The 23,813-nt window shown below is 35.3% G+C and overlaps 1 protein-coding gene across 1 annotated transcript in view; it reads left to right on the forward strand.

The window, feature by feature from the left end:
- Positions 1-1,271: 1,271 nt before the first annotated feature.
- LOC107600821 (serine/threonine-protein kinase PAK 1-like) overlaps positions 1,272-23,813 on the forward strand; it is a 54,389-nt gene continuing 31,847 nt past the window's right edge. The window contains exon 1 of the mRNA XM_016292795.1: positions 1,272-1,404. The gene's annotated coding sequence lies outside the window, so the exon portion shown is untranslated. The remainder of the gene's footprint in view (positions 1,405-23,813) is intronic.

Raw genomic sequence — 23,813 nt, forward strand, 5'->3', positions numbered from 1 at the left:
TCTCTGTCTGTCTGTCTGTCTGTCTGTCTGTCTGTCGGTCTCTCTCTCTTTGTCTGTCTGTCAGTCTGTCTGTCTGTCTGCCTGCCTGCCTGCCTTTCTGTCTGTCTGTCTGTCTCTCAATTTAAATTTTCAATTTAAGAGTGTTTTATTGGCATGACAAAAATTATACATTTGTATTGCCAAAGCAATTGCAGCTGGACTGCTCACAAATAGTACACATGTATTAACAGAAAGAAAAAGAATAATAGTAATAATAATAATATATAAAAAGTATTAAGCATGTAGTGCAAAATGAATTACTAATGTACGTAAGTATATAAACTAGAAATAAAAATTAAATAAGGGATTATATACATATTTACAGAAGCAAAATATACATCTAAGTAATATAATAGAGTAATCTGGCCTAATATAATGTAGCTGTGCTGGAAACATCAGATCAGGGCAGGCTGAGTGTGTTCTCTTCTGTGGTGACAGGCAGACACATATTGAGCAGCAAACACACAGCAGTTCTTCTGTTCTCCTAACAGATACAACACTTTCTCCTGGTCTGAGAGAGTTTGAAATGTCTGATGGATCTGCTGTATTTTATCGTAGAACACTGTTCGTATATCTGTGTATTTGGGGCATTCTGTTAGGAAGTGCAGCTCTGTTTCCATCTGATGTGATCTCTCTCTGTCTGTCTGTCTGTCTGTCTGTCTGTCTGTCTGTCAGTCTCTCTCACTGTCTGTCTGTCTATCTATCTGTCTGTCTGTCTATCTATCTGTCTGTCTGTCTGTCTATCTATCTATCTATCTGTCTGTCTGTCTATCTATCTATCTATCTATCTATCTATCTATCTATCTATCTATCTATCTGTCTGTCAGTCTCTCTCACTGTCTGTCTATCTATGTCTGTCTGTCTGTCTGTCTGTCTGTCTGTCTGTCTGTCTATCTATCTATCTGTCTGTCTGTCTCTCTCTGTCTGTCAGTCTCTCACTGTCTGTCTGTCTATCTATCTGTCTGTCTGTCTATCTATCTATCGTCTGTCTGTTTGTCTGTCTAGGCCACATCCCTGTTATTTCTAAGCCAGATATCTAGAGTTGTATGATGAGATATCAGGCATGTGGTGTCTTTAATATCGCATGTTCCTCCTCCGTTGGCGCAGGTGACGCGTCTCGTGAGCGCAGCGCTGCGTGGGGAGCTAATGACCACTGGGCTGGCCCGTGGGCGGCGCTTCACGCAGCAGGTTTGTGTGTGTCTCTACAGCAGCAGCAGTGAGACAGACAGACAGACAGACAGACAGACGGACAGACGGACAGACGGACGGGAGAAGACTGGAGCAAATGAGCGCGGAGAGCCGCTGAATGCGTGACAGAGAGAGGGAGAGTCTGCTCGGGAAATCACATTCGCTCTTTGGACAGAGGTGAGTGCCGCCTGGTCGTTATCGCTGTCACGCGTGGCGCGGAGCCGCAGTCGCGTTCAACCGGGATCTTGCGTGACGCGGAGACGCGCTGGCTGGCGTGGGGCGCGTGTCTGTGGAGAGCAGACAGAGGAAGAGCTGCTTATTCATCAAAGACAGCACTCGGATGTGGATCTGGCTTTATCAGCAGGAATTGCTCTGATTATAGGGATTCTTCTCCTCGTTTATGTGGTTTGAGATCTAATAACAGCGTCTGATCTGTGCTTGAGTTACATGTGCCTGCAACACAAGGTATGCTCGCCTTATATTCAATCTAACAACATCCAAATATATGCGTGTTGGATGATCATAATAATGACATCAATCTTTGTGGGATGTTTCTATTATTCACCATGTGTTATGTTATATTAAAACAATTACAATAATGTAAATATTTAATAAAACGATAAAAAATATTAATATATAAATGTGACATGTATTTTATTATTATTAGTAGTAGTTAGTACATTATTATTAATTGAATAAAACGTTAATAATTTCTGTGTAGTACTTATATTTTAATAAGAATTTTGTTTTATTTGACAAAATACAATCTGTAATATTAATACCATATAATTCAAGTTATTATTGCTATTATTTATTATTCTTAGTTAAATATTAATGTTAATAATGGTTGTAATATTTATTCTTTCATATATAATTTTATATATGTAAAATATGTAATATATTTTTATGTGTTTTTAATGTTTTATTTGACAAATAATACAATATGTAATAAAGAGTACTATTTCATTTAGCAATTTAATTAAATATAAATATATATTTAATATAAGTTAATAATGAATATTAAATATAAAAATTGCACAATTTATTATTTGTATTATTAGTTTTCATTATTATTATTATTATTATTACAAGGCTTGCATCCATGATTGTGTGTTGGTGTAGTTTATGCATTTATTTAAAACTTAATGAATATTGTTGGCTCTTTCGGATAACAGCAGCTGCAAAATGCATATATGTTAAAATAAGGGCCTAGTTACCCAACAGTCTGAAAATGCTCATTCAGTATTTACACTGCTGGCCGTGTAAAGCAGTTCATGACTGTCAATGTGTTCAGACTGGACAAATGAGAAATCTGCAGTCAAAAAATGCTACAGGATTGCATGTATAGATACTGTATTATGTTTTGGAAAACATCAATCTAACAAGAATCTAACCATATTCCGTTCTACTGGATGAACTGACATTCGGAAATGTTCAGTGGGTGTTTGGTTCCTATATATTGGATCGTGTCCAAAATACCATTAGCATTCCTTCAGGATTTTTGAACCTTTTCAGTGGTTGAACTACACTGGGCTTCCTTTTGCATGGAATATAATGAAAATAAAACATGTAGGTTCTTAATATGCTGAAGCTTTTACAAGTGTGTTTATTAAAAAGCATAAATTCAGAATGAAGTCTTTAGGGTTATTTGTGTGGTTTTATTACAGCGCTGTTGTTAATAGGTTCTCATTAGAGATGGTGGATTTCTGTCACATGCTGTAGATGATAGTGTAAGTGTAAGATAAGAGCAGCGGGCAGTGGTTCGGCTCGCTTTGGACTGAATTGAGTCACATGTATCAGCAAAATCCTTAAACCAGTTAAGTCAAGCGCACGTTTCTTCCGGGATATTACACCAGGCTCTGATATCTGTAAATGGCCTTCTGAAAATACCTCACACATGCGCTTAAAAGGTAAAGAGGAAGCAACAAGCGGCTCTAATGCATCGCTTCTGCAATCTTTCACTTCTGTACCAACCGAGTGGCTTTTAATCAGTCTCGGATCTAGTTTGAGGAGGGTTTTCATTCTCATAATGTTGTCGTCGTCGTTTAAGGGTATTTCTGCCATGACAACTCTCGGAGAGTTTAGCATGGCAATATACACGGCAGTGTCAATGTGTTGGGTCTTGGCAGAATAGATCTGCTACGCTGATCTGTACCGAGACTGCCAGTACATCCATGACATGCTGCTGAGGGCATGTAAGAAACACTGCTGCTATATGAGACCACCCCATATAAAACATACATGAAATCACCCCGTGGCAGATCTATACAGGTGGAGCTGGGGAAGGTGGAGGGTAGCCGAGTATTTTAATATTTGAGCAGCAAGTTCATTGGCTGCTGATACAAAAAGAACCAATCAGCTGCGCCACGTGAATAATGATGTCATTATGTCAGAATGAGTTAGAACCCATCGGTCTGCGCCATCTAGAGTTTCATGACAGAACTTTGTATTTTTAGCAGTGAGATGGCGTCATTGTGTTGCATGTTTGGCGAAATGCTTATCAGTCTAATTTGCTCTAGGTGTGATGTAAGCATTTTTGCATGTGGGCCACTGATTGCTTGAACGCACATGCAGGTCTGTGGATCTGTAGATGGCAATCTGTATCATTTATTTGGGGGTTTGTGCAGTCAAGAGTGAAGAGGGGGTCGGTGACTGTGAAATAAGCACACCCTTGGGCCACACATCACCATATGCTTTCAGTAACACCCTGTTTATCATCCCAAAACACGGGACAAAAAGCCAACCACCCCCTCACACACCCTCCAGATGTGCATTTGGCCCAGAAGCGCGGCTGTGTCTTCATGCTTCTTGTTATGTGAGTGTGTCTGACTGTACTTTATGATCGTTCCAGATTTGCAAAGGCATTTTACAGTCACAAATGATAAGCAAGATATTTCTCTTATCAGTACATGTGCATTGTCTGTCTTTGGTTTTTAGGGCACTTAACTCGTCTCTCAGGAAATTATGCAATTTATGGTGGAAGGATGATGTGGAAATTTATCATTTAAAGTTCAAATTACACACCTGGGGTCTCATGGATAAAATTTGTGCTATTTGTATAAAACTAGGACATCATTTTCCAATTATGAAGACTGCACACATGTCAGAATCTGTGCATGCATGCACAGATGTGTTTTTTATTTTAAAGTGCAATATATAATTATATAATATAATAGCGACAGCAAACTAGATCGTATATTGTAAACTTGACTTCTGAAAAAAAAAAATGTAAATGGTTTTGCCCATGCAAAACTCGTAACTATGATTCTAGAGTGTCATGGATGGTTGTGGAAATCAAAAGCTAGTATCTTCAAGCTGCTATAAAGGATTATTTTTAATATCCTTTGTGATTATTTCGGATATACACTACTGATTATAAGTTTGGGGTTGGAAAACGTTTTTGAAAGAAGTCTCTTGTGCTCACCAAGGCTGCATTTATTTGTAAACAATACAGTAAAACAGTAATATTGTGAAATATTATTGCAATTTAAAATGTTTTCTCTTTGAAAATATATTAAAATGTAATTTATTGCTGTGTTCAAAGCTGAATTTTCAGCATCATTACTCGTCTTCATTCAGTGTCACATGATCCTTCAGAAATCATTCTAATATGCTAAATTTGCTGCTCAAGAAACATTTCTTGTTATTATCAATGTTAAAAACAGTTGTGCTGCTTCATATTTTTGTGGAAACGTGATACATTTGGTTTTTCAGGATTCTTTGATGAATAGAAAGTTCAAAAGAACAGCATTTATTTGAAATAGAAATCTTTTGTAACATTATAAATGTCACTTTTGATCATTTTAAAATATATTAGAAAAATGTAAATTAATTTTTTTTAAAGCCTTTTGAACAATAGTGGACATGTTCATAATTTGATTATAGAAATAATGGAAGAACCATGGCAGAGTAGAAAAAAGAGGTTACTGATGCGAGTTGAAGCATGTGGGAATATTCTTTTTCCTGGTCTCTCTGCGAGTGTTACTAACAAAAGCAAGAATGCGGAGTGTGTTACCCAGTTACAGCGGTGGACAATGCAGCTACTCTGTACCGTTGCAGAGATGGGAATAAAAAGGGTTTTTCTTAAGGTCACTTCTTTAAAAAAAAAGCATCAGCACACAGGAAGGGTGTGGGAGTCATTGGTGGGCTCCTGTGCGTCTGATCTGGCTCCTTTGGTGTCGGTGGTCAGAAGCCGATTTTCATGTGAAAGGTGTCATATAATGAGTAGTCAGATTTTCCTTGATCTTTTGAAATGGTTCATTATACTATGATTATGAAACTAAGCTGAAATAACATCTCGCTCCACCTACATTTAAAGATAAATGATGTCTAATTGGTGCTCTAAAACAATTTTTATAAAGTCTTAAAGGAACACTTAAAGGAACACAATGATATTACGCAGCGCCTGAAAATAGGCTTATTGGAAGTTACCTAGCTGGGGACTATTTTTAGGTGCTGCGTAATATCATTGCGCCTGCTGCACCCGTGGTACGGCAGCAAAGTTCCTTGATTATTACACCGGAATGAGAGTATAGTTCCTAGCCATATCGGCCTAGAAAATTGTCCTGCAGAGTTGAGATCCATCCCCAATTAGACACACCTGAACCAGCTAATCAAGCTCTTACTAGGCATACTAGAAACCTCCAGGCAGGTGTGTTGAGGCAGGTTGGAGCTAAACTCTGCAGGACATCGGCCCTCCAGGACCGAGTTTGGGCACCCCTGGTCTAATCAGATTCAATGATCTATGCTAAGCTAAGCTAAAAGTGCTACCGCCAGACCCGGAGATCGACTGAATGGATTCGAAAACGGTAAAACTCAACTGTTTATCTCTAGGGGAGTTGGAAAATGAGCCTATTTTCAAAAATAGTGGAGTGTTCCTTTAAGCATCTCATAATATCATTGAAATTCATGTTGTTCTTGTTATGCATGTTCATAGCAAACTTTCTGTGTGTCTTAAAAATGGTCTTTGCTCAGGATGTGTATAACAAGAACTGGATGTAATGTTCAGAAACAGGATTGTATAACCTAATTTACTTCTGCAAATCCAGTCCGTGGATCTTCTGAAAGTTGAGTGAGTTTGTAGTTTGAGTTCGGGTTTTGAGTTTGCGTTCCTGTGGCCCAGTTTCCCCTGGCTTTTTAATCGTTATGCAATACCTGTCATTGTACGTTATCGTCTCCGTGCGAGGCCCCGAATGAGATCAGAAGAAATGAGCTGCAGTGTTTCTGTCCGCTTTTCTTGTTCCAACCCCCGTCATTCAACCCAACTCCTCCTCTTCCTCGCCCTTCCTCCCCCTCAGCCCGTGTGTCACATGGATCTTGGATTGGCATGCTCGGACAGTCAGAAACCACCCAGAATACCCAAACAGTACACCTTAGAAACTGCATATCAACATGCTATAAACCACTCAGAACTCCATTGCGTCAAAGCAGAGAGTTTTACATGGGCATCGATTAGATTTCTTCAGAAAATGCAAAAATCCTTTTTAAGAATGTTTATTTTATTATATTGTTGTTGTTGTTATAAATAGTTACTCTATAAAATTGCTTCATCCATGTCATGAGCAGTACCTTGTTAAAGACAATATTGCATATGTTATTCCACTTTCATCATCTGTGTTAGTTAAATAGGGTTGCAAAAATGTGGAAAATGTCCAGTAAATTTCGGAAACATTCCAGAAATTTTGGAAACTTTCCAGGACTTTTTGGAATATTCCAAGGATTTTTTTTTTGAAAGTTTCCGGAAATTTACCGGAAATGTTCCACCCCTTTGCAACCCTATAGTTAATGCATTTCATGTTGCATTAAAGGTAGAGTTGACCCAACACTGAATAGGCTATTTCTTGTTAGTTTACTCCCCTCAGGCCATCCAAGAAGTAGCTGACTTTTTTTCCTCTGTAGAACAGTAAAGAAGGTTTTTAGCTAAAAAACTGTGGTCCTTGGTGATTTATAAAATGCAAGTCATTGGCTACCGTCACTTTGAGAGTCAAAAAAGCATATTAGGCAAGCCAACATTAATACTTGTGACTCCTGATGATATGTTGAGGTTTTATTAAGCGAAATGATCGGTGAACTGCTTCTTTTGGACAGTTTGTTTCAATGAACTGCTTCAGTTCACTAGTTAATTTATGTAATCACACAATGACATAACGTATATGCAGTTATATCATTAAAGCACCCAATAATGATGTGAAACATGGTTGATTTACATGTCTAAAGCATATAAAGTGAATGAACTCGTCTTTTATCAGCTCTCCTTTTTACATAAGCTATGAGAAACCATAACAACTTTCATTTGGCCCCTTCATTCAAGTGCTTGGTTCACGTATGCGCATATCAGTGGCTGATCGGTCTTCGGTTTGAGTCAAACTGTTTTCTCAGTTCAGTGACTGTTGGAGGAACTGGAGCGCTGAACGAGTTGATTCATCACAGGATCAGATATGCCGCTATTTTGGCTCATTTTGAGTCGGAGTGACTGTCAGGCGTCTGAAAGTGAGTTTTGGTTGAGTAACTTGTAGATCTGCGCTGCTCGAGCCACAAACTGTTTCAGATGATTCAGCCCAATTTGGTGAACTAGTTCATTCAGTTCACTAAAAATAACCAGTTCAGAAGAATGATTCGTTCGTGAACCTGACATCAGTCCAGACTGTTTGACTGAGGCTCTGGATTATGGGTAATAATGTTGTAAACATTGATCGACTGATCGTTTCGCTTCATAAGACCTCAGTATATTGTCATTACCCACGGGTATTCATTTTGTGTTGCCTGATATGATTTTTTGACTCTTAAAGTTACGGTAGCCATTGACTTGAACATTACCATTGACATTACTGTTCTACTAAAGAAAAAAGTCAGGTTCATCTTGGATGGCCTGAGGGTGAGTAAATTAACAGCACATTTTGATTTTTGGGTGAACTATCCCTTTAAGAACTCTAAGTTCCAAACTTAGTGATCTGCCAAACTGGATGGTATTTTAAGGCATCATAAGTGACATTAAACTGGGTTTAAACATCAGCCAAACACTTATATAAAAAGCATTTCAAATGATTTCGATTTCCAGTTATGAAGCAGCCTTAGAAGTAACCGTAGACGGCAAGAGTCTGTCCACCTGTTTCACATCACAGAATGTCATCACACGGGTGCTTTGTGTGTCAGTCGTTGTTTGGAATGGAAAATACCTGGATGAGTCTCATGAGTCTGATTCACTCTTGACCTCTCAACCAGCACATGGCATAGACAGGAAGTTCATCAACATCTTCAGTTCTTCTAAGCTCTGTCTCTATGTTAAAGACTGATTTAATAAGCTTCCTTTTTCTTATTTTAGAGATGACTGTACTGTGGGTGTCATCACTCATATTCCAGCTGAATCCTTTATGAACTTCATTTTCACTCCCCCGCAGCATGAACCTTAAAACATCCACCATCCACTCTGATATGACTAAGACCTATAAAAGAGTCCACATGCACATTTCATCCAATAGCATCCAACGTTCAGAAAGGGCCCACAGTTCTCAAAGTTCATTGGTTGATTTTCATAAGTTAACTGCCTGTTAAGATTAAATGTACGTTTTAGTTTTATTCCTACATGCAAACATTACTCATAATGTTTATTGGTGAATGTTTAAGCTCACAAAAATATCAGGTGTACTTTGACCTAATGGTTGATGGAGTGACATAATAAAGCACAGATATTACTGGGTTGTGAGGATCAGAAAATGTTTGGGCTAGGTCTCTTCTGCTCAAAAAGGCTGCATTTATTTGATCAAAAAGACACTTATTACAATTTAAAATAACTGTTTTCTTTTAAAATACATTTTAAAATGTAATTGATTTTTGTGATGCAAAGCTGAATTTTCAGCATCATTACTTCATGTGTCACGTGATCCTTCAGAAACCATTCTAATATGTTGATTTGCTGCTCAGGAAACATTTCTGATTATTATGAATGTTCAAAACAGTTGCTGCACAATACTTTAGTGGAAACTGTGATACATTTTTAATAGGTAATTTAATAGCCTTTAACATCATAGCTCAGCAAATAAATACATACTATTTATTGTGGCTTAAATGAATGCAATGTGGATGCTTTCCAAAATACACACTTCCTTTGAAACCAATTGATTGTTGGGAAAGGGGAAAAAAAATATTATTTTTTATTTTTATTCTGCATATCTGCAAAAAGCATATTTTGTCCGGAGCACACTATAGCATATGGATGACCTCAAAGATCGAACATGGGCTAAATAATAAAGACAAAGACGTATCGGACAGAGCCTTGTTTCTGGACCGTAGTGTTTAGGACGGTCTGCGTGTGCTGAATGACAGGCCTCGGTCTGAGGAAGCTGTGCTGCATGTAAACAGAACAAGGATTTGTCAGATCTCATGATTAGACTTAAGATCATGCTTAATGCTGTAATTATAAAGAATGGTGAATGAATAGCCAGAATTTATTATCAGGAACACTTCCTTGTTTATTTGAACCCGTTCACCTCAATTGACTCGCAAAAGAAAGACTGGAACAGGTCAGATAATTGAGCAGGAAACAGGAGCCTCTTACTGTAATGCATGCGCACCTTTGATGCGTCTGAATATTGCGGTATGTGGAGATTAGCCAATCACAGCAGAGGACATTTGCATATACAGTATATGTTTACAAAAACAGTTTTGGTTTTGTTTTCAAATAAAAGATATTTCCTGAGATGCAAAACTGACATTGTGTCTTAAATGTATTAAAGTGTGTTTTGCTTGATTGCATTGGCAGACATTCAAGATAAAAATCTTAGAAGGATGTTTAGGTATTTCTTCCTGGAAAACAAGACAAATATAGCCGTGGATTGGAGAAAGGGTGGTACTGATCAGGGTTTTTTGGTGAAAGAATCTTGAACATAAGTGGACTTCAGGGAAAGAATAAAGTGGCGTGAATTTGTAAAATAGAGGCCCTTTGAAGAGTGCAGACAGAGCAGTATGTGTGCGCTCCGCTGGATGCCATGCAGGCGTGCATTATTCAGCAGGTTGTCATGGCGATGGGCACCTCTGAGTATTGGGCTTCATGAGGGAGGAGCTGGACAGCTGGTGGATGGAGACAGCTGCGTCACGGATTCCCCTCATTTACAGAAGAACTGTGTGTGTGTGGTTGTGTGTGAGGGATGAGATAGCCAGTTTTGTTGGATTTAGTGGATTTCATAAAATGATGGTATATAGTGCTTTTTATTTATAATATAAGTATAGTATAAGCAATATAAGTATATGGGTGCATAAGTATTTATTTTTATTTATAAAAGTAATGTAAGTGTATGGTATATCGATAGAGATTTTATTTATTTATGTTTATTTTATGCATTTATAAAAGCAAAATATAGTACACAACATTATTTATTTATTAATGCAGTATAAGTATGGCATATCAATAGTCATTTTATTTATAAAAACAAAATAAGCATATGGTAATTTAGTATTTTTATTTATTTTTTTGCCTAAAATGATTTGTGTATTTATTTATTTATTTACTTAATTACTTATGAAAGCAATATTATATGATATATCAGATTCAGTATTGATTTTATTTACTTATTTATTTGTTTATTTTTTGCATTTATAAAAGCAAAATATAGTACACAACATTATTTATTTATATATGCAATATAAGTATGGCATATCAGTAGTCATTTTATTTATTTTATTTATAAAAACAAAATGAGCATATGGTAATTTAGTTTTTTTTTTTTTTTTTGCCTAAAATGATTTATGTATTTATTTATTTACTTAATTACTTATAAAATCAATATTAAATGATACATCAGTATTGGTTTTATTTATTTATTTGTTTATTTTTTGCATTTATAAAAGCAAAATATAGTACACATTATTTATTTATTTATTAATGCAATATAAGTATGGCATATCAGTAGTCATTTTATTTATTTATTAAAACAAAAGTATATATTGCATCAATATTTTATTCATTCATTCATTTATTCTCTTATCAGTATTTATTTATAAAAGCAATAGTATATAATCTGAATGTATATGTATATATGTGTGTGTGTGTGTGGACTGTGGACTCTTTGTTTGCTCTGAAGATCCAGTGAGCATCACAGCTCGGCTTGTCAGACCCACACCAGTAACTCCCAGAGGTGTCACACAGATCCTTCTCCTTCCATTGTCTTGTATTTCTTTCTCTCTCTCTTTCAGACTGTAAGATCACACCCGGGTTTCTCCCTCGCTGCTCTGCTCTACTCTTAATGGTTATCATATGATAGAACGGTTTTGTGGGTTTAAGTCATCTGCAGGCTTGCCATCTCTCATCTGCTTTCATTGGCCGTGTGAGAACTATATAAACCACACCTTGTTCAGCTGCTAGTCTCAGCCATAAAAATCCTGCTGAAATCATTCCTTTCTTCCAGCCGTCTGAAATCATAGTTTGGCTCGGAGGTTTACGCACATTATTGATGGTCTTTAAGCAGGTAAATGCTTGAGTATTGATGTTGTAGAGCCAGTTCTCTCATCTCTACCAGATCGAACTGATTGCATGTTTGGTTGAGCCGCCAAACAGGTGTGCATGTGCGGTTGGAGATGTTTTGGTGCTGACGTGCAACTCTCAAACTGTGATTGGTGGGAAATCTGTTAGTCCATGCCAGATCATCATTCTTCAGTCAGACGCCCATCAATCACTCGCACACCCAGAATTCCCTGCAGTCCGCACCGTACTCAAACACTCATGCTTATCCACTTAAAAGTGCTGGAGCCTGCCCAGTGCATTGTGGGATAGCCTGTCTGGAGCACTTTATCTGCTTTCCCACTGATCTCTGCTCAAGAGTGCTGTAAAATCCTCCATCTGCTGACCTCTGAGGCTGTTTTTACACTCGCTTCCATGCATTGAACGCTCTGAATCAGAGTCCGTGCTCTTGGTCTGTTGCTGACATGATTTGTATTTGCAGTGATGTGATGAAGCTGGTTTTGATGTAAGATGATGTGAAATAACCAGTTCATCAGCAGTTGTCTTTCACATCAATCAAGCGATCCGTCAAAAAAACATCCTGCAGGAAACCCCACGTAAACTCAGACCTGTTTTCTTCCTGATTTCACCTCGGTTTTTCCTGTATACACACAGAACTGAGTGATATAGCTTTATTTCTATTATATGTTTATCCATATATTCATATAATAGTAATCATATTTATAATAATAATGCTAATAGTACAAATGCTAATCATAATTACACACACATTTATAAATGACATTTTTTAAAATGTAAATGCTCTAATGTTAAACTTAATTTTTTTAAATAGTCTATACTGGTTAGTTTGACTGCATTTTTTTTTATAGTGTGAAATGTGTTATGTGTTGTTTTCTATTAGATGGATAGCCTAAATGTCCTAATTCAGGACATTTTTTTGTTTTAATGGTATATCAAAAAGTGTATATTTTTAAAATGTGATTGTTGGTACATTTTACCAGTTTTTACCATACTTTCAAAACAAAAATTAAAATAGGAAAAATATGCAATATGAAAATAATTGAAGACAAAATGTATTTTACTGAGAAAAAACAAGATTTGGTTTTTAAAAAGCCTTTTTCCAAAAGGTACATCTGGATAAAGGGGGGTCGTCTTATAATAAGGGTCGTCTTATATTCGAGGCCAATACGGTAGTTCTACTGTTTTTAGATTTACAGTAGGATAGTATTTTCCCAGAATGCATTGAAATCTACAATAACATACTGTACACAGCGTATACAGTAAGAAACCTGAGAATACAGTAATAATACTGTGAAAACAACAAAAATGATTTACAGTGTGCTGTTTGCTGGCTCTGACTACTAGTACACCATAGATATGTTTAGGTAGATGCCACTTTCGACCGCTCCAGACACATCGATGCGTACGCCATCTTGGAACAGTCAATGTGTCGTCACTCACATATGTACTGTATATATTTTAATGGAAAATTCCAAAATCATTGTGTGAACACCTTTTCATACTAGGTTGCACAAAACGTTTTTGTCTTTCTTTGGTCTGTTCCTCTGCTTTCAGTGCTATACCTGATACCTGTGTGTGTGCCTGGAGTAAAGCAGCAGAGGTGGAGTCGAGTCGGTGGGGGTTTGATGAATAATAGAAAGGCCTATTCCTCCACAGGCTATGCATTGTTCTCATTTCACTCCTAAAATCTCTCTCAAGCTCCCAAAACACCCCCGAAAGTTCATAGACAGCAGAGAGAGTTTGTTCTGCATATTTATGTTTTACATGATATGCTATTTATTTTGATTTTGATTTATTTATTTTATATATTTATTTTCTGATTTGTTTTTAGATATGTACTTTTAATTAATTTAATTTATTTTATTTTTAAATATTTTATTGATTTAATATATTTTTTTATTTAATATTTATACATACACAATATTTTACATTTATACATATTTAAAATTTTTAAATTTAGTTTGCAAAGGCAAGTATTACTGTTACGTATGAGGAGAGGTGTGCATTGAATTTATGAATTGATCAGACGTTCCAATTTTCACCTTGTAGATAATTAAAACAGGTGACAAATAATTTAGCATCATACTGTGATGTTTCTGTGTGCATTCACCACTTGCATTTTCATGTAAAAATCTAGTTTTGTGAATCCAAGGGTGGGACAGGGAATGTTTTGCTCCTGATGTCATGAGATTACAGCTCTTCGACGGGCCTTTAGAGAGAAAACGGAGACTTTTAGTTGGCTTTGAGCGGAAAGTTGAGCGCAAGGCAGTCTGGGATACATGCGGCGTAACTACAGCGATGGGACTTATATTTAGCTGACGTGTCTCCCATAAGCGCTAGTATCATTTTGCTGTCTTTGGAATAAGAGGTGTTGTGTGTTTTTGTACGTGTGAATGAGCCGCTTTAGTTTTTGTGATCAGGTTTTGTCTACTGTACATGAAGAAAGAACAGTACAGTGAAACCTGAAATCACCTGCGTAGTAGTGAGCAGCTAACGCTTCCTATGAGAAAATATCTTAATAAATGGACTAAATAATGTCTTACTGATAATCTAAAATGCAAAAAGCTTTGTGCATGAGTTAGATTTAGGGTTAAGGGATAGAAAATATCATTAGTTCAGTATAAACCAATAGAAGTCGGTGTTTATTTATTTATGCATAAAAGCACAAGTATACAATACAGTATATCAGTAGTGATTATTTATGTATTTAATTATTGATCTGTTTATTTATATTGTTATTCAGTAGCAATTATGTGATTAATTATATTTTTTAAAGCAATATTTATTTAGCTATTTATTAAAGCATAAGGTATATCAGCAGCAATTGTATTTATTTATAAAAGCAAATTAAGTATATGGAATATCAGCAGTGATTTGTTTATTTATTTAAGTATACAGTATATCAGTAGTGATTATTTATGTATTTAATTATTGATCTGTTTATTTATATTGTTATTCAGTAGCAATTATGTGATTAATTAATTTATTTTTCAAAACAATATTTATTTAGCTATTTATTAAAGCATATCAGCAGCAATTTTATTTATTTATAAAAGCTAAATAAGTATATGGTATATCAGCATTGCTTTATTTATTTAAACAATAAAAGTATAAGGTATGTCAGCAGCAATTTTATTTATTTCTAAAAGCAAAATAAATATATGGCATGTCATTACTGATTATTTATTTGTTTATTTTGAATATAGTGATTATTGGTTATTTATTCATTTTGATTTATTAGAGCAATAGAAGTATAAGTTATCAGTATTTGTTTATTTATTTACTTTATAAAATCAAAGTATATGATACATCAGTGTTTATTTAATTATTCACTTATATTTAATATTTATATTTTTATTTATCAATGGAACGCCTCCTTTAACGTGTGTATCTCTGTGTTTTAGAGATTTCCTGGCATCAGCGCTAGCTGTGATTTATCTTACTGCTGCGCTGCTCACTTTAGTTTATGTTACGTATGAACATTAAGTGATATTACACTCGATCTGCTCCATCGGCTCTGGAGCCAAGAGTCCGGCTCTGCTGGCATTACTGTCTGAGAGACACCGAGAGAGATTTATTTAAGAGGAGGAACGGCAGGGAAATCAAATGCCTGTACAGCACGTGACCACGGCAGAGTGATTTTTGCCTTTGAGTTTATTAACGTTATTGCTCATCGATATTATGAATAATACAGAGGTTAAAGAGAGAGAGAGAGAGAGAAGTTACTTGAAGAGTAGATATTAGATGCAAACAATTAGAAGTTTTGCACCTATATATGGTATAGTGCAGGGTTACTGTTTGATATATAGCCTACACTCTAAAAAATGTACCATATTAATTTGACGGAATTTTTTTTTTTAGAGGTGCTTTACCTGTATTTTGAATTTGACACATTGAGTTGTTTGTTAAAATTCACGGAAATATCTGTAAAATTATTGGGTAATGAGCTGCTAGTACTTTTTCTGTTATTTTACCGATTTATTTTTTACAGTGTAGATATACAGTATAAGTGTGCAATAAAAATGTTGAAATAGAGATTTTGGATATTATATAGGTGTATACAGTGATATAGATTTAAAGTCAGGGGTTTATATATAGATTTAGGGGATAATATTTTAGAGATTTATAGGAATATGCAGTGTATATGTAGAGATATTTTACTGTTCAAAAGTTTGGGGTTTGATAAGAAGACTAAGGCTGCATTTTTTTTAAATGAAAAGTAGAGTAAAAACAGTGAAATATTATTACGATTTAAAAGAACTGTTTTCAATGTTAATATTTTGTAAAATGTAATTGATTCCTGTGATCAAAGCTGTATTTCCAGCATCAGTACTCCAGTCTTCAGTGTCACATGAGCTTCAGAAATCATTCTAATATGCTGATTTGCTGCTCAAGAAATATTTCTGTTGTTGAAAACGGTTCATATTTTTGCAGAAACTGTGATGCATTTTATTTTTCAGGATTCTTTGATGAATAGAAAGTTCAAAAGAACAGCATTTATTTGAAATAGAAATCTTTTGGAACATAAATGTCTTTTCTTTCACTTTTGAACAATTGAATGCATCCTTACTGAATAAAAGTATTAATTTCTCTCTCTCTATATATACTGTATATCAGATATGCACTGATATTTGTTTTTGCCTCATACTCATAAGCTGATAATGATTTTTATGTTGCAAATTGCAATTACAGACAGTTATTTTCCCAACTCTATAGATCATTAGCATAGTACACTCTGTTTTACATTTAGTGCCCTAAAGCTGGAAAAATATTAGAAAAAAGAAGATTTGAGGCAACTTTGAGATTTAGCTGATTCTCACATTCTTAAATGTGAGCGTAACATCCGAACAAATACAGCTAACGCTTTATATAATGTTCCTCAGAGGCTTTTAGCTGCTCTTAAAGGGCTCATATGATGTTGCTAAAAAGAACATTATTTTGTGTATTTGGTGTAATGAAATGTGTTTATGCGGTTTAAGGTTAAAAAAACACATTATTTTCCACATACTGTACATTATTGTTTCTCCTTTATGCCCCGCCTTTCTGAAACGCGTCGATTTTTACAAAGCTCATCGTTCTGAAAAGCGAGGTGTGCTGTGATTGGCCAGCTATTCAGTGCGTTGTGATTGGCCGAATACCTCAAGCATGTGACGGAAATGTTACGCCCCTCACCATACTGTGATGATGCCCTGTCCGGCCGGAGCGACGAGACAAAACCATGAAAACCCATTATAAACGAGGCATTTGTTGCATCCAGTGGGGACATAATTACGCATGAACATTTGGGCGGCGTTATGCAAATCTTCCCAAATAGTGAGGTAGATATGTGGGGGCGTGTTAGAACGAGCCATTTTAGGTAGGCGTGGCTGACTCTTAACTTTTATAAAGAATATCTCTTTGGATTTGAGACTTTAGTCTTTGCAACTTTACAGATCTCCTTTATGCACCAAGAGCTTGTAACACTCCAAAGAGAAAGGAAAAATTTTAATCGCATCATATGACCCCTTTAAAGCAAATCTCAAATTTCTACTCTATGCATTTAAACACAACTGAACTGAGTTTTCACATGCTTCAGTCATAGAGAGAGATCGTATAGCTGAACACAGATATATGCTGCGCTCGGATTCCTCTATCCTGAGTCTCGCTGCAGTCCGACAAGCAAGAATTACTCATGAGTCACGGTATTGATCTGAGATCCAGAGCCCATCTTACTGCACTCAGCAGCAGCGAGCTGAAGGAGAACCTCCAGCCAGCAGCGGATCAATGAGATTGACCTGCCAGACACTGTCTTTAGAGTTTCTTACAGGCCGTCCTGTTAGTCAACTTCCAAAATGTGGGTCCCGTGCAGCGAACCTGGATATAATCCCTTCCCCCTCGTCTTTAGGGTCCCGTAGAGACCCTCCCATCCCCAAAAAATAGATGCTATTGTCTCTCTTTCTCATTTCCCAGAGGACTCTGCAAGCAAGACGTCCTTATGTTCCTTAAACTAACATTTCACCGGGGCTCTCATCAATAATGCCTTTCAGAACGAGCGACGCACGTACATCTAAAGCGTAGTGACCCGCTGAGACGCGTCTCATAGATTATGCGGGTGTGTTTGAGGCCTGCCGCCCCTCCCAGCATCAGAGATGCTGGAGGGATGATGGGATATAAATTGAAGTTTTATGGCTCCCCTGAAGTGTGTACTTCCTGTTTCCTGTGTTGTTTTTTGTAATGGCGTGCTCGTTTGGTTTAAATGCATCCGCCGGGGAAGCAAATGCAGTTTGAAAGCGTGTGCTTGTCAGTCGTGGATTGTGAGCCAAAAATGTTTAGAAACCAAACCGATTAATCGAATTAAAACTGAAATTGTGATATGGCTTAGTGCGATTTAACAAATCATGCATTTGGGAACACATGCGCCAACCATCTTGCCAAACTTGTAATGAGAAGCACTCATAAACTGGCTGTTTGACTGTCAAAAAAAGAGAAGCTTTAAAGGCCCCAAGTGGTTTTTCGGCAAAATAAAAGCTTGATGGTTTAATGCTTGAAAATGAACAAATTAAGACCATAATAAATAATAATGCTGTCATTTTAATGTTGTACTTTAAAAAATTATTATTATTATTATGCACCAAAATTTTGGCATTTTCGGTCGAAATAGAATATTTTGATTTCAGAATTTAAATTTTGGTGCATCCCTAATAATTTAAGTAATATTAATAGTAATATTTCCTATTTTGGTAAAAAAAAAAAATATTATTAATAATAATAATAATAATTATTTTTTTATTTATTATTAATTGTAATATTTCTTATTTTGTTTAAACATTTTATTTAATAATAATAATATTTAATATTAATATTTATCATTTTATTTAATAATAATAATAATTATAATATATCTTTTTTTATGGCAACTGCAATTTTTTTATTGGAAAACACAGTTAAGTAATCATACATTTGTATGCACAGATGTATGCAGTCATACATTTAAGTGTTGATTTTTAGGGACGTTTTTACAATAAACAATTTTGGTATTGCATTCGGTCTCCACTTAATGTCCAAACTGGGCCTAAAGCAAAACCAGCTGAGAACCACCGATCCAGACTATATTTCTTGTATGTGTGTTTATATATACTGCACTCATATTTTGGGTTCAAAATTGCCCCAAAGTGAGCTAAATCTGACAACCTCCTTTTGGACATCTGGGAATGACCTCATTTGTAAAAACGACATATAAAGGGAGTTCATTCTTGTAAAAAATTCTGAAAATGCAGAAAGTTTTCGATTAGACTAAGATTGTAGTATTTATAATTAATTTCATATGAAAACAGAAGTCTGTGGACAGTAAACAACGGCAGACACATTGAGAGTCTGTGATCCAGGCATGATGGATGAAGTCTCCCGTCTCCCTCCATCATCCTTGAGGTGTTTCCATGGTCACCAGCAGGAGAAAACTAGATGATGGTCTGTGTTTATTTGTGTGATTTCATGTTATGCTCAAGTTTATCCAACACTAATCCACCAGTCCAAGACTAATCCACGAGCTAAGCCAATTAGAACCAGTCTGATAATGGTGAGTTTGAGAATCGCTGCGGTCACTGATGGAGTCTCATGCTCAGATTTGAGTGTTGTGGGTCATTGTTTAATTCTCTCTCTCTGTTGGTTTATATGTAAATTGGCAGTGTTTCTTGAGGACCATCTGCTGTATTTGGACTCAGGCCGCAGCAGCATCACAACTCCAGGGATTGGATGATCTCTGTATTCCACTACAAACACACTTAACTAGCTTTGTTCTGTTAAGGCTAACCTAAACCCTAAAATTAGATTTGATTAGAATAGCAAAAAAACATGATTTACTGCATTTAAAAGTTGTTTTGCAATTGTGCACATCCCCGGACGTTCATGCTAACTCACTTAGGTCAAGTTTGTCCACTACATATATAGGATAACTGAGAGACTGCCACAAATATTGATTCTCGAAGAGAAAACCTGTTATTAGCAACCACAGTGTAAACTTATGAATGAAATAACGTGTGAACATCCATTTTTTCCTCATAGATTCATTGTGAATATCGGTTATGCAAATTAATGTAGGCAGCAGTATATATATAAATAAATATATATTTTTAATTATTTAATATATTTGTACATTTTTAAAAAAGTAATTTTTTTAAATAAATGTAAATATTTTACACATTTTAAAATATTATTTTAAAATATTTTATTTTCCCTCTTGTTTATTTTTTTTTTATATTGGTTATGCAAATTAATGTAGGCAGCAGTATATATATAAATAAATATATATATTTTTAATTATTTAATATATTTGTACATTTTAAAAAAAGTAATGTTTTAAAATAAATGTAAATATTTTACACATTTTAAAATATTATTTTAAAATATTTTATTTTCCCTCTTGTTTATTTTTGTTTTATATTACAGATTATGCAAACTTGTGAGCAATCTATTATGCAAAATATATTCCATGCATGATGGCGAGATTCCATGCAGTTCTCCGCTGTAAATAGTTACTGATCCAATATCACATAGTTTAAGCTTTGAGTTGCATGTTATATGCATTGATTGAAAAAAATTTAAATAATACATTTAAATATATTTAAAATATAAAAAATATTTTTAATTAATTAAAACATTTTAAATATGTTTAAAATATTTTTTTCTTCCTTTTGTTTATTTTTTAATATTGCAGATTATGCAAACTTGTGAGCAATCTATTATGGAAAATTTTAAATGTTCATATGTGCTATCTGCTTGTTCTCCAAGATTATATTTTTAGGAAATACCAGCAAATTCTACCTCACATCTGTGAGTTCAGTATTCCTGCATGTCTTGGGAATAATTCAGCATATTTAGAAGCTGGAGCGCTGTGCTTTTTTAATATATGATAAAACATACCCTTAAAGTGTCTGCCTGCACCCCACCCTGTGCAGATCATTAGCATGTACATGAAGAAGCTCTAATTTTTTATATTACAGATTATGCAAACTTGTGAGCAATCTATTATGCAAAATATATTCCATGCATGATGGCGAGATTCCATGCAGTTCTCCGCTGTAAATAGTTACTGATCCAATATCACATAGTTTAAGCTTTGAGTTGCATGTTATATGCATTGATTGAAAAAAATTAAAATAATACATTTAAATATATTTAAAATATAAAAAATATTTTTAATTAATTAAAACATTTTAAATATTCTAACATGTTTAAAATATTTTTTTCTTCCTTTTGTTTATTTTTTAATATTGCAGATTATGCAAACTTGTGAGCAATCTATTATGGAAAATTTTAAATGTTCATATGTGCTATCTGCTTGTTCTCCAAGATTATATTTTTAGGAAATACCAGCAAATTCTACCTCACATCTGTGAGTTCAGTATTCCTGCATGTCTTGGGAATAATTCAGCATATTTAGAAGCTGGAGCGCTGTGCTTTTTTAATATATGATAAAACATACCCTTAAAGTGTCTGCCTGCACCCCACCCTGTGCAGATCATTAGCATGTACATGAAGAAGCTCTAATGACCGCTGGCGCTGTTATGATCGTCTCTTATGGTTTTAATAGATGCCTGGCTGTGCGCACACACACACACACACACACACACACACACACGCACACTACTCATTCTCACATCATCCATCTTTGAACATCAGAATGTGTAATTATTTTGTCTGGAGGGTATATGTGTGTGTGTGTGTGTGCATGTTGAAGATGACGGGACGGCCTGCTACCCAGTTTAACCCTGGGAGAGCGCGCGTCCTCCTGGGGATATGTGAAGCGTCATGTCCTGTCGGGCCCGAGCGTGTGCATCTCCGGGGAACGACAGACTGCTAGAGGTTTGAAGCCACTGAACCAAGAGTTTGATCGGCCATCTTGAAATATTCTGTGCATGACAGTTTCCAGAAAGCTATAAATATTTAACTGGTCCATTATCACATAGTTTAATCTTTGAGTTGCATGCCGATTGAAACCTCAGCCAATTTGCTACACTGAGAAAAATGGTGTAGAAATGGAATCTGCACAGATCAAGCACCGTTTACAAGCCAAAACAGTTGTGGTGTGGATTATTGTGATGTTTTTATCAGCTGTTTGGACTCTCATTCTGACGGCACCCATTCACTGCAGAGCATCCATTAGTGAGCAAGTGATGCAATGCTACATTTCTCCAAATCTGTTTCCATGAAGAAACTCATCTACTTCTTTGGATGGCCTGATGGTGAGGACATTTTCAGCAAATTTATATTTTTGGGTGAACTATGCCTTTAAATTCCGCCCACACTCCTCAGCATTTTGATGAAAGACTGTGAAAACAAACATTTTTATTTTCCTTCCAATAATATTTAGTGATGAATCGTGCAGAATAAGACCAGGAACATTTATTAGGAAAGCAAAAAATGATTTCATGTCTTAACAAGGCCACCGTGAATGTCTCTCCCCGTCTACAGTTGAGGAATGGGTCGTCGAGAGACTCTGATGTGCAGTCGGGTCTCAGTGGTCTCGTTATGAAACAGATCTGCCGTGTCCGTGAGCCCATCACTGTGTCAGAGCCGAGTGTTTGGACAGATGAGTTTCTCTGAGGTGCAACAGAAGGACGTGTGTGAACGCATGCGTCAGATGAGAGAGTTGAATATCTTCACTGAAAGAGAACTGCTTAAAAGCAGGCTGTGTCTCAGACTGAACGCCCATGCATGCACCTTTCATATGGCTTAAAATAATAAATGCAAATTGGACACAAATATTACTGTGTCATGCACAAGATACAGATTGGGTTGATGCATTTAGTATTTTTGAGGAAGAACTAACTACAGGATTTGAAAACGTTTGCAAGATTGATGTCACGAGTTTGGTTTGAGGTATTTAATAGCTTTGTTTTATGAATAATGTATGTGTGAAATGTTCTTTAATGTTTTTGTGCAGACAGGAATTCTGGTTACAAACTCTGCATACATTTTAATATTTTCAGCAGTTTAATTCTGTTCAGACAGATTTTTTTTACCATGTCAGTCTATCAAAGTATTTCACTATTTCACTTCATGTTAAATTTGGTTGTGAGAGACTATTGATTTTTTTTCCAACTAAAACTATATTTAAAAAAAAATTGTTTCAGTAATTGAAAAATAAAGATAACGTAAAATAAAATAAAGATTAATTAAAAATTGAAATACTAAAATTACTACAATGGAAATTAAAATAAATTAAAGCTAAATAGAAATGTAGCTATTTAATAAAAAAAATGAACAAAGATTATTGGAGTACATTTTACAAGAAAATACCATTTCACGCTTTCTACGTCAAAATTTCCCATTTAGTTCAGTGTGTTACTTACTGTTTTCTGTAATTATTTGTGAAATTTACTAACAATTTCTGAGTGAAAATTGTTTATATATAAAAAAAAATTTGTGTAATAAAAATGACAAAAGCAAAAAATCTAAATAGCTAAAACCTTAAAGTAAAATGAAAAAAAGAGAATATAAAAATAAAAGCTAATTCAATATATTAATAAAAACTATATAAATAATACTAAAATATCACTGATATTGATACTGTTAAAAAGAGATTTAACTGCAGAAGCAATAATATTTATAATCTTAGACATGTTAACAAAAATGAATATTGTTGCTCTTTTTTGTTATAAACTAAATGTGCTCATCGTGAGATTTTGGGTCTCTGTGATGCATTACTGATTTGTGAATGTTTTAAAGGGGTCCTATTATGCTTTTTCACTTTTTCAGCTTGAGTTAGTCTGTAATGTTGCTGTTTGAGCATAAAAAAGATCTGCAAAGTTACAAAGCTCAAAGTCCACTTCAAAAGCAGATATTTTATTTAACAGAAATCACTTTTCAAAAACTACGACGAACGACTCGTTTGGACTACAACGCATATTTTCTGGGATTTGTGATATCACAAATACCGACGAATGGGACGAGACCTGGTTGAGCTGCACTAGAGAAGGCAGCAAGTGTTATCACTGTGTCGGAGACATGTTAACTTTCCCAAAGCAGACGAACTTAGAGTGGTTACAATCATCCGGGTTTAAATCACGCTCAAATTGATTTGATTTTGACGCAATATTTACACTGAAGCTCGCAGGCGGCTATGGTAAGGGGC

Source organism: Sinocyclocheilus grahami, unplaced genomic scaffold (genome assembly GCF_001515645.1).
Source record: "Sinocyclocheilus grahami isolate Dianchi unplaced genomic scaffold, SAMN03320097.WGS_v1.1 scaffold14.1, whole genome shotgun sequence".
Taxonomy (NCBI): domain Eukaryota; kingdom Metazoa; phylum Chordata; class Actinopteri; order Cypriniformes; family Cyprinidae; genus Sinocyclocheilus; species Sinocyclocheilus grahami.